The 13,356-nt window shown below is 33.4% G+C and overlaps 1 non-coding gene across 1 annotated transcript; it reads left to right on the top strand.

Moving 5' to 3' along the window:
* Positions 1-9,795: 9,795 nt before the first annotated feature.
* On the top strand, positions 9,796-9,882 carry TRNAM-CAU. Its single transcript is given in 2 exon segments — positions 9,796-9,833; positions 9,847-9,882. It is a non-coding gene; the product is annotated as a tRNA-Met (tRNA).
* The last annotated feature ends 3,474 nt before the right edge of the window (positions 9,883-13,356 follow it).

Here is a 13,356-nt window from a genome sequence, read left to right as displayed (position 1 = left end):
GGGGGTGGGGGTTTGAAATACCTTTATTTTTCATATTTGTATATATCCAATATCCATGTGCATATAATAAAAGCTAACAAATACACTCAACTGCCTTCCTTTTTTTTTTTTTTTTTTTTTTTTTTTGAGATATAGTAAAGTGAATATTCTCTACTTAAATAAATACGAAAGAAAAAAAATCATTGATTAAATAAATACTGTACTATGATGAGGTACAACTGAATTTAAAGTCTCACCACAATAAGAAGATTTTTTAGGAGAGAAAAAACATAACCACAGAGATAAGCAGCTCAAAACATGCTGCCCATAAAACAAATAATCAGCAATATAAAATCTGTTTACGATATGGCTATTTTTACCAAAAAAAATATATATATATGGCTACATCTCTTAGGAACCTATTTGTAGGTAATTGTTGGAGGGTGTAGACTAGGTGAAAAGCTTCTGCTGTGATTACGGTGTTGTCCTTATCCTGATGGAGAAATACTCCTATAATCTGAAAATTGTTTTTTGGTTCCTCTGGACGTCATGGGTCCTTTCTATGAGGCCTAGTTCATTTGCCTTTAGCTTGTATATGATTTTGTTTCTTTTCAATAATTGATATTATCTATCAAAAAGACAAAAATATGTGACTGCAAAAACTTTAATATCTCTTTTTTTCTTTTTTTCTTTTTTTCTTTTTTTCCTTTTCTAATCATAGCAACACATGGCTGCAGAATCTTTTTATGAGAGTTTTATTATCATTAATTAGTTAGAATGTAGTTCAATCATTGAACTTCAATCGCACGGACAGTCCAACATTACTCAAGCCCTTCTCTCCATTAAACATATCATCTCTTAAGGCCCAAGCCTTGAGGTCTGGAGGAATCGATTCACCTTGATAGTTTTTTATTTTTTATTATTGGGGACTCCACGAATTGGTGGGTCAGATTGGGGGCAACAATCCTTGAAGACAGTTTTTTAGAGTTATATTAGTATTTCTCTTAACTAGTACTTATATAATATTGTTACCATGATTTTGTAGTGAGTTCATTCACCGTAATTTGTGTGTATGTGTGTGTGTGTGTGTGTGAGAGAGAGAGAGAGAGAGATATGAGGATGAGTGATTACAACTCTATTTTCCATTGATAGTGAAACAGGTCTCATCTCATTGTGGACGTAGGAAGCTTTGTCGAATCATGTAAATCCTTTATTATGTGATTGTTTGTTTGTGATTTTGATTCGTCTCTTACATCTTTTAGATTTTCATTTTCTACACTATCACAGTTTGTGGGAACCAAACAAAACTTCGCTAGATATGGGCTTCTGTTTTTTTAATGTTCAGTAGAAATTAAGCTTTCTCCATCCTCTCCCTTGGTAGAGACACCTCAAGGAACCAGACGGTTCATCTTGAGATATACCAGTGCAGATTTCTTTCCCCAATCTCTTATCCCACGTTCAGAATTAAAAGAATAAGAACATGATTATCTAAAATTTGGAAAAATTGAAATGTTTTTAATGATCATATTGGGTGGAAAGGTTTTCTTTCGTGCTTTCTGAGTGCTTTTGTGCCTCATTGCAGTGATATTGATTACCCTCTTTCATTTTGTGATAAAAAATTTAATAATGGTCAAAATCTTGTAGTTCGGTTAAAAGAAAAATCCAATTCTCTTTGGACATGTTCGTCAAAAAATTCGATTTATGCGGATTCTTCCTCCAACTAGCGAAGAGATCTTGACGAAATTATCATATATGAAATTGAGTAAAATTTTACAAAGAAATACCCCACTTCTTTCTTGAGAAGGATGGGAAACAATATCATTTGATTGAATAGTTGACTCAGCTCTTTGTTCTTTAAAGAAACCTTCCATTTCAATGGGTCTTTTTTCATGAAAATAAGACATGCGTAACAAATTCTTGTTTTTTTTTGTTAACTGAGGCATGCATAGCAATCCATCGCAATGGTCTCCACTTAAATCACAGATGCACAGATGGTAAAATCGAACTTGAGACCATGCGCCTAACCATACAATCCCCGATTCGTCCTAACCATCTAGACAATTCACGGGTGGATACAGAACAAATAAGAAAAACACACATTCACACAATGCGTACGACAGAGTTCATCTTTAGTCATTTTTTTTTTTTTTTTCACTATTAGTGAAACATTGAATATATTCTATAATGGTCTGATTTTTGTGTACGATCATCATGCGGTTCGTCTCTATTCAAGGGTTCAAGTATGATCATTTACCATGAATGGTTGTACATGAAATTTTTCTTCATTCTATGATGTGTAATATAACTATTACTTTCCCAAGAAAATATATTTGAAAAATAGAATTACGGGCATATCATTGAAAGACAGAAATATTATTGATTGATGTAAATGAATAGAATCCACAAGAAAAGTTTTGGGCCATGCCCCATTATTGTATTAGGTTTAATTGGTTATGTTTGGATTAATGCTAAAAGTAAATGATTTTCACTATGATATTTTTATTTGAAAAATATCTTAACAGCCAATACCATTAAACAAATCTCTTAAAATTTTGGGACATTTTTTTCCTAGCAAATATTATATTATATATTTCCAAACCACTAAACATTTTGATACCAAAAGGTCCTCCATAGAAAAAAATTTCTACCATGTGATCATATTGTTCCATGTTAATTTAGTATTAAATGAACTTATTACCCCTATCTTATTTTTTTATTTTTTTATTTTTTTAAAGAATGGGATCAATACCCAAGGCTTTTCTTGTTACAAGATTGATTTTATAGTAGAAATGAAGGGTACAACTACAAGTATAAGAACTCTAAGACAAAAACAATGGCTTTCACTTGAGGCACCAACTTAGAACAAAATGATGGAAATGCTTAAAATTTTTACATGAATGACCTTTTAAATTTTGGAGGATTTGACACTTTCAAATACAAAATGGGTTAAAAGATAAGGTCCAAAAGCTTTCAAAAATCTTATTGGCATTTTAACTTCCCAAAGAATTTTAATTAAAAAACCCAATACCCAATTATATCAATCAAACTTACAAAAGATAAAATCTTTTCTCATGAGCCTTTCTTAAAACATTGTCATTGAAATTTGTTAAAGAGCAAAAGCATCCTTAAAAATCATTGTAAGTGTTAGGAATACCTAAAAGCCTAGTCATATATCATCTTATGACTTTTTTTAATGTAATAATATGGGGAGAAGGAACTCTGCCCATCTAGCATTTTCAACGCCTGTACACAGACCCTATTTTTTTAGATGGGGCAAGGGAGTTTTTTCATAACCTTTTGAAAACAGGGGTTGTATATGGGTGTGAAAACACTAAATGGATAGAGTTCTTTCTTTTAATAATATATTACTGACAAGGAAAAAAGTTCTTTGAACCACTTGAGTAGGATACAATATTACTTTTGTGCCTCGTTGTCATCCAATGTATGATATTATTGTACCACAACTCACTAGTGCATTTCTCTATGTCATTTTCTCAACAAAAAAAAATTAACCAAGATACCTATCTACTCAATCCCCAATTATCCAAACCATATGGGCAAAACACGGATGAATATTAATTAAATGATAATTAAATGATTTAAATGCACCATAAAACAAGCCAACTCCTCTCATTCACTCATTATCTCTCTTCAGTCCCAATGTGTAATAATTTCTTTGTGGAATGTGTTTTTTTTTTTTTTTGTTTTTTGGTAGAACTTTGTGGAATGTTTGCCAGCCATGCATTCTTACATGACCCTATATGTTCCTATCTAACACTCTAAAACTTAGGTCTCATTATTAATTAAATATTCAGCTAGCAGCAGTCAAAGAAGAAGAGAAATAATTCGATAGCTGTGGACAGTTCAGTAAGACAATCGACCAATATTTTAATGGATAGGTCATCAAAGATTTCATAATAATGTATTAATGCGCGCCAACTGAATCTCGCAGACATGATTTTAAAAACCAATTATTCCAACTTCCAACTGTCATATTTTTTAATAACTCTATGGAATTGATCAACATTGATGAATCATATGACAATGTTCATTTAATGCCTGTTAAATTATATTAATGGATTGCCTTATTTGTTCACTAGTCTCCCCACACCCAAACTAAGTCCAAGGGGATCCTCTCACAACATGGGGACCTCCCCACTTGATCTCAAATCGTCCATGGTTGTAGGTCCTGCACTCCAAAAAGGATCCCACACTTTACAATTAACTTTATTTTTTAAAGGATAATTTACAGCATCATCCCTAGAGAATGTCATAATTATAAGACCACCCCTTCTATTTCACCAAATTAGACTCAGACTCCCTATCGTCAGTCACTGTTAAGGAATACTATGAAATGAGATTTTTCCCTTATGAGTAAAACACTGATAAGTTATCCATTTTCATTATCACAAAAATACCCCTCTTTACCTTTTACCATTTCATTCTCTTTATCTCTTTCTCTCCTTTCTCTCCATACCTACGACCAAGGGTTTAGACAAGTTCCAGTCAAGTACTACTAGTTCCATTGCCAGTGAATTGACTCAGACTCCATACCGTCGGTCAGGATAAGAAACAACCACTCATCAAGAATTCCACAGTGGTTTAGGTACCAGCAATAATGGAGCAATAAGTCTTTATTTTATGTTTTTTAATCCTCTTTTTGGTCAGCGGTTCAAGTACCGGCAATAAGGCTTTATTTTCGAGGCCGGATCAAGTCCTCGTACGAGAACCTTGTCTTGGGTTCTCGTACGGCCCTTTTGCCAATACATGTAATCCACTAAATTTTACTATCAGGATTACCTACAATACTGTTATCACTCTCTCTCTTTCTCTTCGGGACTTAAATGCTTTTTATCTCTCTTCTCTACTTAAATGCCATACATTATTTTATATATATATATATATATATACTATTTTCTATTTTTATTCTTATTTTAATTAATTGATTCCAACAATATTTATACTAAAACCCCAAGTCCAAAGTACCCTTTTGATAACTCTATAGGTGGAGAAATCCCATTTCCTTTTAACTGCGGTGATCCATTCATCATATGCTTCATATGAATGGAAGAAGATATTAAAAAGGTATTTCGGACTTGTACAAAAACCCCATGGAGATTTGTGAACCCTAGGATGATGGGTGAACCGTCCTCTATGGATGAGGAAAAGTGTAAATGAAAATTGAGAGAGAGAGAGAGAGAGAGAGAGAGAGAGAGAGAGAGTATGAACTTAAAAAAAATAAAAATAAAAGGAAAAAGATAAGGGAGTCCACTATTTTGTAGGATTAATAATAAAAGAATGCTAAATCATAATTAAAAAAAAAAATTGATAAATCTTGAGGAGAGAGAGAGGGAGTATGGGAAAAGAAAATAGGAAGAGATTGAAAAAGGGAAAGAGATAAGGGAGTCGACTATTTTGTAGGATTAAAATCAAATTTTTTTTTTTTTTTTTTTTTTTTTTTGATAAAGGAAATAAAGATATTTTGTAGGATTAATAGTAAACGAATGTTAAATTATAAATAAAAAAATAAAAAATTTTGATAAACTGTGAGGAGAGGGCAGTATGGGAAAAGAGAATAGGAGAGAAAATAGGAAGAGATAGGTAGTCGGTTAAAAACTTAGGAAAGATAATAAGTGGGTTACACACGTCCACCTCTTAGCCGTACGAGGACCTGATTCGGACTCTTTATTTTCTGTTTTTTTAAGTGTTCTTCATCTCTCTCTCTCTACATTTTCCATCTTATGTTCAATAATGGTGCTCTATAGAGCGTCTCTTTAATATCAACAAAATCTCATCACCAAGCAATACTCTGGCATATTCTCCATTTTCTTCTTCGTCATTTGAACAGCCATTAATACCACTGATCCAGCCAAAGTAATATTCCATCAAGAATTTCACAGCGGTTCAAGTACCGGCAAGGATGGCTTTTTTCGGAGATTTATTCAGAAGAGAGTGATTGTCCAGTTGGCATTGGTAACGCTAGAGCTCTGGTCTTTTTTCGCTTGGTGACAAGTTGATGGAGAAACCAAAAGGGATGAACCTTAGCAAAGGTCGTCTAAGATTGGATGGACTGAATCCTCCAGCGATGAGATCAAAACTAGACAGTCAACCAAATTTCTATAATGGACGCGAGATAGCTATTGAGATTGTCGCGGTTGGAGACGTTGAAAACTAAGTTGAGAATAATTCTTAAAAACTGCATCTCATGTTCAGAGTTTTCTCATATCTGCTCCGATGGCTACTCTAATCCCGACCAGGGATTGAAATTTGCGAAGATGTTGGATGGATTTGGGGAAAAAGTTTAAAAGGGTATTTTATGTACTTCATATTTAATAAGGGCAAATTATTATTTAAAATAAAATATAATTGTTGACATCAACATATATGATATATTCCTTAAGGCTATGTTTGGTTGGAAGGGAAGTGAATTTTTCATACTTAAAAAAGAAATATATGTAATTATTACCCATGTGACTTTTAACATTAACTTCAAATCATTCCATATTTTGTTATAAAATTTCACTTTACTTTGCATCCAAAATCCTTTGCTATAATATGTAAAATAAAAATTATATATAAAATATATCATTACTAAATATGGTTAAAAAATTAAGTAGCTTATACAATCATATGGAGTAATGATTATAAACATTTCTTTTTAAAGCATGAAAATTTCACTTCCCTTCCCTCTAAATTTCCATTGCAATCAAACGGAACTTAACAGTGACTAATAGTAAGGGGTTTGAGTCTAATTTGGTAAAACAGAAGGGGGTGGCCTTATAATTATGACATTTTTTTTTTCAAGGGGTGGCATTGTAAATTATCCTTTTTTAAACCATGGTGGTAGTAGGTGCTACATGTCTATTTTGAATCATTATTTGAAGTGGTGTGGAAAACTTCCCACAATATCATAGTGCAATTTTTCTCACTTTATTTTTTTCTCTTATTTTGAATATATGGATCTCATGCAGATGATTTTTTTTCTAGACAATCATTGATATGATTTTTAGATTCTTCCTCACATTTCTAACGTGAAGAACATCTTCCTTGAACTATTTTAACTTTTGGAGAATGAATGCTACCCTTTATGCATTCTTATGCCTAAACACAGGGTGGTTTGAAAAAAAGGTTCATAAACAACAGAGACAAATAGGGTAGTGCTCTCTATCCCTTAAACCTTAAAAGCAACTTTTTATATATCATATGGATTAAAAGTTAAAACCCAAACTATTCTCGCACTACCTAAATTACAATAACAATCCACTTTAATAAATAAATATATATATATTTTTTATTTATTTCTGTATATCCCCTCCAATGCCTGACACTGCACACGAGCATCAAAAGGAACCTGCCTACCCTTTATTCCTTCTTCATACGTTGTCTTTGTTTGTTTTTTGGAAGGTCAATATTAGGGTAAGCGTTCAATGGAACTCAAAACAAAGGCTTGGGTACTCAGAAATCAGAAATGGGTTTACGTACCAATTAAATGTGAGTTGAAAACTAACCCCCCCCCCCCCCCCCCCTTCTTTTCCCATAGAATAGGAGCTACCCATAAAAGTAGACTTTTGAAGGGTTCTCCATACTCCATTCCCTCTCCAGTCCCCTCATAGATGAGTTTTTATTTTATTAATTAAAAATGTTTTAAAACATTCACTAAGGTTTCTATGTCATTTTAGTTTTTTTATGCATAACAAAATACGTCAATCGTTTAAATAAAAGCATAATTTCATTAAAAAGTTAGAAAAAAAAATTATAGACAGAAAAAATAGTGAAACTAAGCTCCAAGACCACGAATCCGTGCAAACTTGCACAATCAAGTTATTCAAAATCTATGAATTATTTGACTTCAATCACATTCCACATAGAGCTGGAAATGCATCTTTTATCATTTCCAAATTGTAAAACTAAGCACTCATTAGGAAGAGGCATCTTTTGTGATTCCAAATTGTAAAGCTAAGCTCAGTACTTATTAAGAAATCATAGCGCTCTCTCTCTCTCTCTCCCTTGTGGGTGTGCTTGTATGCGTTTTGGGTTTGCTAATAAGCTATGATTATTGTTGGCCTACGGTCAGGTTTACTAGTAAGGTTAATTAAGGTATGCAGTACTTTATAAAAAAAAAAAAGGTAAGTCTCGTAATGACTATATGTGCGCACACGGACACAATTACAAGCACATGAAGAGAAACACGTGCCACTCAGTAATTTTCTAGCTTGTTGGCAGTGTTAGCGACGACAAAGACAGCTTATCCGGACCCCTATGACGTCTGTGAACTGCAATCCTCTGTCTCTTTTCTCTCACAATCCCCCCCACGTGGAGCCTATTATATCATTGTGGCTGTGAGCTGGATTTCATCTGCTTCCCACGTGAGATTTCTCCCTCTCTCTCAACTATGGGGACCTCCGTTTTAGAACCATAATACCATGGTCCGGACCACTGTTAGTTAAAATGAAAACGGTAAAAATACGGAAACGTATGATATGGGTTTTAAACAGATAAAAATGATGAATGATATGATCAAAAAAATGATTAAAAAAATAAGGAACGGAAAATAGACATAAACGAACGGTACGAGTATTAAACGTGTAGTTTTTAAAAAAACGAAACCAAAAAAACGATAGTATACTCATGCAATTTGAGAGATCATTACTTGTATACATGCATCTAATATTCCAAAAGCTCTAGGAGTCCCAAAATAAAATAGCCCAATGGACTACAAGAAAATGAGATGTTGCTAGCTTTAGCTTCTCCTTACTCAATGGGCTATAAAAATATGAGATTTTTTTCCTATAGATAATATGGAAGTTAAAAATAAAAAACCAAGTACCATATTGTCTTCACTCTTCACTTTTATTAATAGGTTTTTTTTTTTTTTTTTTTTTAATTTTTTTAATAAAATTCCAATTTCCCCTTAAAAAACGGATACGCGTTTGAAACGGATTCTTTTGCCACTTTCGTTTTTTTCCGGATTGTATAACAGCATACAGGAAAACGCGTTTTAAACGGCAGAAAAACGGGAACGCGTTTAAAACGCGTTTTAACTAACAGTGGTCTGGACATCTTGGTTAACAAAAGGAGAAAAAAAAATGGTCCAATATATAGATCACCTTTAGGTTGCGTTTGGTAGCGTTTTTTAACAGAAACGATGTTTCGTATCAAAATTATAAATTTTAGTTTTTGTATCAAAATGTCATTTTTTTAAAAAAAAAACTAAAATGACGGAATTACCTTTTGTCATTTTATCAATTCTTATTTCAAACTTATAAAAAAAAAAAAACACACACACACACACACACACCATAATGCATCAAACACTTTATTCCGTTAATCTGTTCTCATAAAATGAAAAAACTCCATAAACATTTTTCTGAAACATTATCAAACGCAACCTTAATAATTAATTCCTGATTGACAAAAGGTTGTGTACAAGATCGTGCATAGAGAAATAGTTGACATGGTCACATTATTGTTTATTTATATTCACTTTTTATCCAATTAAAATAGAGCCTAATTACCATATTCCCTCACCCCAACCAAATAAAACGAAAAAAAAAAAAAAAAAAAAAAGAAGAATGAATCCTATGTATGATGGACCATATAATCACGGTGGAAATGAAAATGGACTTATGACCAATTCATCAAACGGTGATACTCGCAAACGCAAAATTAACACATGGCACCAAGAATGAAATCATCAACGACCCCCACCCCTCCCCCAAACCCAAAAAAGATTTGATTTCATGAAGATGATGAGTGAGAGAGAATATGCCTTCCGTTTTACACGTAATTATTATAATTATTAATTAATACACATATGGGGTGGTGGCGCAGTTGGCTAGCGCGTAGGTCTCATAGCTGTCTGGAGTTATCCTGAGGTCGAGAGTTCGAGCCTCTCTCACCCCATGCTGTATTTTTTATAATTTGAAACCACAGAGTACTAGTTTCTTTCAATTTTTTATAACATGAAGGGAAACACCTGGTTTCTTTAACTTTTTTATAATACTACAATGTGCTGGTTTCTTCACATTTTTTTATAATTTGAAACTACAGAGTACTAGTTTCTTTAATTTAAGGGATTCTTAATGGAGGATATGACCACCCTAACCTCTCATGAAATGCTACAATCCCGTCTTTATTGATGTTAATACCAAGGTTCTTATTGGTTCATGTGTTAGTGTAAGAATCATATTGTCCTCTCATGAAATGCTACAATCCCGTCTTTATTGATGTTAATTCCAAGGTTCTCATTGGTTCATGCGTTAGTATAAGAATCATATTGTCGTTCAGGAAATCCGTTTCTTTTTTTATATGAATTCAATTTACAGAATTGAAAACATAGAAATAATATATAAGGAAAACAAAGAGAAACAAGTGAGAGCTACCATTCTTGGAAAGGCCTCAAGAGGGCAAAACAAACACACCATCAAAACCAACTATGTATGAGCAAGAAATACAAGAGAAATGCAAACTCCATCAACCCTCCAAAAAAAAAAAAAAAAATGGTATCCTCCCCCTCCCCCACCCCCACCAAGAAGTTGTTACGAGATCGGAGGTAAGGACATAATGTAAGGGTCCACCACATAGCCTCGATGTCTCTAACTATAATTGGTTCCAAAAAAATCTATGATTCCTTTCCCTCTACACATTGGAGATAGTTGCACAGAATACCAACTTCACCAATGGTCCCAAAGCCTTCAAATTCCTAAGCCACCCAAATTCCCTCTCTAATAAGATTAGTTCCTATAAGTAGGAGGAAGAACTGAGATGAAGAATATTGCTACAAAAAATAAATGGTCCCTACTCTCCATACCATTCCAATAGAAACAACATGATTGATCGATTTTGCAAACTCTTCTAAGGGAGTTAATCTTCCGAAGGAACCTGTTCGATCCTTAGAAGTGATTGTTTCAATGATTAAATTATAGGTAAAAGATTTGTCCACCATCAACTGAAATTCAAAATTGCATGCAGCCACCCCTTTAAATAAGACCTAGATTATTGTAGCAATCCCTATAAAATGTCTTATCTACCCCCTATTGCAATGTTTACCCACAATACCCCCCACTCCAAAGCCAAAATTGCACTTGGGTGGCAGAGGGAACCCTCTGAGCTCCTCTTTAAGTTATTTAGGATAAATTAACATAAGAACTTGAAACCTAAACATTAAAATTAAGAATCTATATCTTTTTTGCCACAAAAATGCCACTTCAAAAACCAGAAGTGTGGAAGATCAAATACAATTGTTGCTCGGAGTGAAACTTGTATCATCGCAATATGGTTAAAAAAAAAAAAGTTAGTTTAGAGGGGGAATCTCTCACACCACAACAATAGCAGTATAAAGAACATAGCATCATCTGGAGATCCATCATCAAAGTTGGAGAGAAAATTTACGTGAAAATATGATGGTACACTGGCGGCATGGGAAACTATTTTCGAAAGTTAAAGCAGCTGAGCTTAGGTTTTTTGGATTGGTTTTAATATTCCCGGGTTTCTTAGATTTTTAGTTGTTTTGGTATTCAATTTTTATGTTTAATGATTGTTAGTGAATCCAAAGCATCTCACTATACCGATCTATTAGATGAGTCTTAAAGAAAATTTTACCATACCAGAAAAAGAAATATTACACCGAATGAATTATTTTGGTAGTGTAACCTAATCGTATGGGAAAAGAATGACAAGAAATCTTGAAATAACATATAAATAAACTACTTGTGGGATCAGTCTCTATGGGAGGAGTTCACATTTAGTGAGCCATACGCCCTAGCCACAGAAGTTGTGGGTTTTAAGGTTCTATGAACGGAAGGTGCTTCTGATCATTTACGGTTGAGATGAGGTAATGATTTTCTTGTTCACCTGGGGGTTGTTCAAGTCACTTTCTGTTTGGTTTGCTATAATAGCAATAGGGTACAGCATTTCATAGGTTGTAATATTATTTTTTTATTTTTTTATTTTTTTATTTTTTTATTTTTTTATTTTTTTATTTTTTGCTAGAATTTCATAGGTTGTAGTCTGAGTTACAATCTATGCAACTGTTTTAATGAATTTATTTTCCCACCATTTATATAAACTGTAGTTAATACATAAATTAATTGAATTGCAACAATACAATATGTTAGACACAAGTTCGGAACTTGGAAACAGTCTTTCCTACAGGGTAATGGGTGAGGTTGCGTACACTTTTTCCTCTCAGACCCTATAATAAGAGCCACGTGCTGCACTGGATTGCTCTTTTTTAATACCTAAAATAACACATGGGGATGTTAGATTAGTCTTAAATTTTGAGCATGGATAGATAATGACATGCCATGGACATGTTTTTGGGACGGACTACACATTTTCTCTCTCTTATTTTGACCATTTGGAGCCATGTGGACCAATATGGATGATGGTTATACCATTTGTCAACCCCTCACTGGTGTAACATACAGATTCTTTCTTATATTGCCCTTCTAGGACCTCCCTATGATAAACTAATAATCATACTTTTCAGTGAAATATTTATTTTACTTCTTAAAATCAAGAAATATTTGATTGCAAAACATAGTCCAATTTCCTTCTCATATATATATATATTTTTTTCCTCTCTCCAACTCTGATTATATGGACCCATATAGATGATGTGTTTTTTTTTTCTTTTCTTTTCTTTTTTTTCCAAGGATGACTCTTGCTGTGGTGTGCAGAATTTTACCCACAATAATGTCATGGAAAACCCTCTACATGGATTAAAATTTAGGGATAACGTTTTCCGTCCATGAGTATACCCGACAACCTAGATGCAATGTCTCTCTCCTCTAGCCCAAAATGACCTCTTTGGCCCCTGGGAATGATTCATTTCCAGTGGCAGTGGCTGGCTATTTGCTACTAGTATAAGCTACACTACTAGACAGAAAATACTCACCCTAAAATTTAATTAACAAATTTAAATTATTTTGAGAATTACACAATCAAGTATGTCAAGAAATGAATGCAAAGGTGTAACCAGCAACCTAATGAATGAAATCTGCTTTCACCCAAAAAAATCAAATACAAAGAATCATTTTAGTTTTGATTTGATTTCACTTCTCTTTCTTTTATTTTCTTTTAAATTAGACTTAGAGCCTACAGTCCTCCACTGTGAAGCTAATGTCTGAAAATCGCTTCGCATGTCAAAATGAAAAATGTTGAATAGCAAAACTATTGAAATCATGATCAAACGGACAAATATACACAAGGAAACAATGTTAGGTTATATATGCTTGAAATGGCCACCAAATTCGATATTAAGGCCAGTCCACAAGCTGGCTGTGCTCAATTGGCCCGGCAAGATCTACCCTCCTCATGACTAGAAATCACAATGTATGCACCACTGAAGAAACCTATGGCTAACAATTACTCCCC

The sequence above is a fragment of the Macadamia integrifolia genome, chromosome 3 (assembly GCF_013358625.1).
Source record: "Macadamia integrifolia cultivar HAES 741 chromosome 3, SCU_Mint_v3, whole genome shotgun sequence".
Classification (NCBI taxonomy): Eukaryota; Viridiplantae; Streptophyta; class Magnoliopsida; order Proteales; family Proteaceae; genus Macadamia; species Macadamia integrifolia.
Note: the sequence above shows the minus strand (reverse complement) of the source record. Positions and strands in the feature narration are given on the sequence as shown.